The sequence below is a fragment of the Eurosta solidaginis genome, chromosome X (assembly GCF_040869045.1).
Source record: "Eurosta solidaginis isolate ZX-2024a chromosome X, ASM4086904v1, whole genome shotgun sequence".
Lineage (NCBI taxonomy): Eukaryota > Metazoa > Arthropoda > Insecta > Diptera > Tephritidae > Eurosta > Eurosta solidaginis.
In genome coordinates, this window is record NC_090324.1 from 84032837 (window position 1) to 84038245 (window position 5409).

The window sequence follows — 5409 nt, forward strand, 5'->3', positions numbered from 1 at the left end:
CCGCGGAGCTTTTCGATGGAAGGCGTTACCATTTGGTTTAAACGTGGCTCCAAATTCATTTTCAAGAATGATGTCAATTGCATTTTCTGGTATTTCACCCAACCAAGCCTTTATGTATGTAGACGATATAATAGTAATTGGATGTAGCGAAGCACATCATCTCAATAATCTAAAAAAGTTTTCGAGACCTGTAGGAAGTTCAACTTGCGACTTAACCCAAAAAAATTTAATTTTTTTCGACCTGAAGTAACTTTCTTAGGGCATAAATGCTAAGCAAATGGGTTGCTACCAGACGATTCAAAAATTGAAGCAATTAAAAGGTATCCTAAGCCACGCGATAAAGACGCTGTCCGAAGATTCGTGGCATTTGCAAATTATTATAGGAGATTCATTCTAAATTTCGCTTCTTTAGCAGCTCCATTGAATCGTTTGAGTAGAAAAAAGGTTGAATTTAATTGGGATACGGCATGTGAGTTAGCTTTCGAAAAACTAAGAAAAAGACTGATTTCTCCAAAACTATTACAATATCCAGATTTCACCAAAGAATTTTTAATTACGGTAGATGCTTCAAAGTTGGGTTGTGGTGCGATACTGGGTCAAAATCATAATGGTAACGACTTGCCATTTTGTTTTGCTTCAAAATCCTTTAGCAAATCGGAACAAAATAAAGCAATAATAGAATTAGAACTTTTGGCAATATATTTTGCAATAAAGCAATTTCGTGCATATGTCTATGGCACTCACTTCAAAGTTAAATCAGATCATCGTCCACTAGTTTATCTATTTAATATGAAACATCCGTCGTCGAAACTTTCCAGAATCCGTTTGGAATTGTCCGAATATAATTTTACCATAGAATATATTAAAGGAAAATCTAACGTAGGTGCAGACGCATTATCGCGAATTTCAATTCAAGAATTTAAAAACTCCAATCTTCAAATTTTAGCGGTACAGACGAGGTCTATGACGTAACGTCACGAACAACTACAACAATTGGCTGAAGACATAAACGAAGAAAATGTCAAATTACAGGTATTCGACAAATTTTCATATAATTTTTCAAGAAAATCCATAGGATAGAAAGCCAAATTTGTCATGACAACGATAATGATAAAATCGATTTAAAAATATATGCGCATTTAAAACATAAAAAACTCGAGTTACTTAATATTGTGTGTACTAACAAAATAATGCAATTAGATGAATTACTTTTGAAGCTTGAAAAAGAAGCTGGTAAACACAGTATTAAGCAAACAGAATGGCAAAAAGATGATCAAATATTTAAATATTTTTCTATTTCAAATTTTAAAAGTACAGGGAATTCAATTTTAAAAAATTTACAAATACTATTAATAGAACCTGTCGAAACAGTTACGGACAACGACAAAAAACTTAAACTAATGGAAATTTACCACAATGATATCAGGTGGTCACTGCGGAAATAAAAAGCTTTACGCAAAAATACATACAAAATATTATTGGAAAGGTATGACCCGTGATATTGCCACATACGTCAAAAATTGCAAAAAGTGCCTTTTGAATAAATTCAAGCCAAAAACCAAAGTAAATTTGGTGCTTACACCAACACCCTGCAAACCTTTCGATGTCGTAGTTATAGATATAATAGAACCTTTGCCTGAGTCGAATAATGGGAATAGGTTCGCGGTTACCATTATGTGCGACTTAAGCAAATACCTAGTTACAATATCAATCCCTGATAAGACAGCAAAAACAATTGCAACAGCCATTTTTGAAGGCTTCATCCTCATTTATGGCATAATGAAATCAATTAAAACCCATTTAGGAACCGAATATAACAATGAAAATTTCTCTGAGTTAACTAAAATCCTAAAAATCGAACATAATTTTTCTACAGCTTACCATCATGAAACCCTAGGTACAATTGAAAGAAACCATCGGGTGTTTAATGAATATTTACGAGCTTTTCTAGATGATAACTTCCCCGAATGGGACGTTTATTTGAAATATTTTACATTTTTGCATAACACAACTCCTAGTACAGTTTTTGATAATGGATTTACTCCATATGAATTAGTATTCGGTAGAAATGTTACCCTACAAAATGAAGTTCAAAAGGAACAAATCGATTCAAATTACAATGTTGAAAATTATGCAAAAGAAGTAAAATAGAGACTACAAAAAACACATAAAATAGCAAAAGATTTAATTAATAAACATAAAACTAACAAGTAAGGAAGGTTAAGTTCGGGTGTAACCGAACATTACATACTCAGTTGAGAGTTATGGAGACAAAATAAGGGAAAATCACCATGTAGGAAAATGAACCTCGGGTAACTCTGGAATGTGTTTGTATGACATGCGTATCAAATGGCAGGTATTATAGAGTATTTTAAGAGGGAGTGGGCCATAGTTCTATAGGTGGACACCTTTTCGAGATATCGCCATAAAGGTGGACCAGGGCTGACTCTAGAATTTGTTTGTACGATATGGGTATCAAATGAAAGGTGTTAATGAGTATTTTAAAACGGAGTGGGCCTTAGTGCTATAGGTGGACACCTTTTCGGTATATCGTTATAAAGGTGGACCAGGGGTGACTCTAGAATGCGTTTGTACAATAAGGGTATCAAACGAAAGGTGTTAATGAGTGTTTTAAAAGGGAGTGGGCCTTAGTTCTATGGGTTGACGCCTTTTCGAGATATTGCCATAAAGGTGGACTAGAGGTGACTCTAGAATTTGTTTGTACGATATGCGTTTCAAACGAAAGGTGTTAATGAATATTTTAAAAGGGAATAGGCCTTAGTTCTATAGGTGGACGCCTTTTCGGGATATCATTATAAAGGTGGACCAGGGGTGACTCTAGAATTAGTTTGTACGATATGAGTACCAAATAAAAGGTGTTAATGAGTATTTTAAAAGGGAGTGGGCCTTAGTTCTATGGGCGGACGCCTTTTCGAGATATTGCCATAAAGGTGGACCAGGGGTGACTCTAGAATTAATTTGTACGATATGGGTATGAAATGAAAGGTGTTAATGAGTATTTTAAAAGTGGGTGGGCCTTAGTTCTATGGGTGGACGCCTTTTCGAGATATCGCCATAAAGGTGGACCAGGGATGACTCTAGAATGCGTTTGTACAATACGGGTATCAAACGAAAGGTGTTAATGAGTATTTTAAAATGGAGTGGGCCTTAGTTCTATAGGTGGATGCCTTTTCGAGATATCGCCATAAAGGTGGACCAGGGGTGACTCTAGAATTAATTTGTACGATATGGGTATCAAATGAAAGGTGTTAATGATTTTTTTAAAAGTGGGTGGGCCTTAGTTCTATGGGTGGACGCCTTTTCGAGATATCGCCATAAAGGTGGACCATGGATGACTCTATAACTTATTTGTACGATATGGGTATCAAATGAAAGGTGTTAATGAGTATTTTAAAAGGGAGTGGGCCTTAGTTCTATAGGTGGACGCCTTTTCGATATATCGCCATAAAGGTGGACCAGGGTTGACCCTAGAATGCATTTGTATAATATGGGTATCAAACGAAAGGCGATAATTAGTATTTTAAAAGGGAGTGGGCCTTAGTTCTATAGGTGGAGGCTTTTTCGATATATCGCCATAAAGGTGGACCAGGGGTGACTCTATAATGTGTTTTTACAATATGGGTGTCAAATTAAAGGTATTAATAAGAATTTTAAAAGGGAGTGGTGGTAGTTGTATATGTGAAGGCGTTTTCGAGATATCGACCAAAATGTGGACCAGGGTGACCCAGAACATCATCTGTCGGGTACCGCTAATTTATTTATATATGTAATACCACGAACAGTAATCCTGCCATGATTCCAAGGGCTTTTGATTTCGCCCTGCAGAACTTTTTCATTTTCTTTTACTTAATATGGTAGGTGTCACACCTATTTTACAAAGTTTTTTTCTAAAGTTATATTTTGCTTCAATAAACCAATCCAATTACCATGTTTCAACCCTTTTTTCGTATTTGGTATAGAATTATGGCACTTTTTTCATTTCTCGTAATTTTCGATATCGAAAAAGTGGGCGTGGTCATAGCCAGATTTCGGCCATTTTTTATACCAATAGAAAGTGAGTTCAGGTAATTATGTGAACTGATTTTAGTAAAGATATATCTATTTTTGCTCAAGTTATCGTGTTAATGGCCGAGCGTAAGGACAGACGGTCGACTGTGAATAAAAACTAGGCGTGGCTTCAACCGATTTCACCCTTTTTCACAGAAAACAGTTATCGTCCTAGAATCTAAGCCGCTACCAAATTTCACAAGGATTGGTAAATTTTTGTTCGACTTATGGCATTAAATGTATCCTAGACAAATCAAATGAAAAAGGGCGGAGCCACGCCCATTTTGAAATTTTCTTTTATTTTTGTATTTTGTTGCACCACATCATTACTGGAGTTGAATGTTGACAAAATTTACTTATATACTGTAAAGATATTAAATTTTTTGTAAAAATTTCACTTTAAAAAAAAAGTTTTTTAAAAGTGGGCGTGGTCGTTCTCCGATTTTGCTAATTTTTTTTAAGCATTACATATAGTAATAGGAGTAACGTTCCTGCCAAATTTCATCATGATATCTTCAACGACTGCCAAATTGCAGCTTGCAAAGCTTCTAAATTACCTTCTTTTAAAAGTGGGCGCTGCCACGCCCGTTGTCCAAAATTTTACTTATTTTCTATTCTGCGTCATAAGTTCAACGCACCTACCAAGTTTCATCGCTCTATCCCTCGATATCGAAAAAGTGGGCGTAGTTATATTCCGATATCGTTCATTTTAAATAGCGATCTGAGATGAGCGCCTAGGAATCTACACACCAAATTTCGTCAAGATATATCAAAATTTACTCAAGTTATCGTGTTAACGAACAGACTGACGGACGGAGGGACGGACATGGCTTAATCAAATTTTTTTTCGATACTGATGATTTTGATATATGGAAGTCTATACCTATCTCGATTCCTTTATACCTGTACAACCAACCGTTATCCAATCAAAGTTAATATACTCTGTGAGCTCTGCTGAACTGAGTATAAAAATAAGGATCTATATGATAAGTGGGCGCGTCCGTTAGCAATTAATATAAATGATAAGGTAGTAGTACAAAAAGAACCTAGAAATAAGCACGAAAATATTTATCAAGGACCATATATATTCACAAAAATTGATGAAGTTAATGTCACGGTTTTAGATGAAATGAATCAAAAGGAAAAAACCGTTCACAAAAATCGAATCAATGAGATAAACTAAGATATTTTAATACAAATTTACAATATAACTTGCAACTAATTTTAAATTTTCAGTACTCTGTTATTGAAGCATGAAATCTCATATTAAAATTTATATTAATATACAAAAACAAAAATTTTAGTTGGCATGCAAATAAAACCAGATATTAATATGCACGC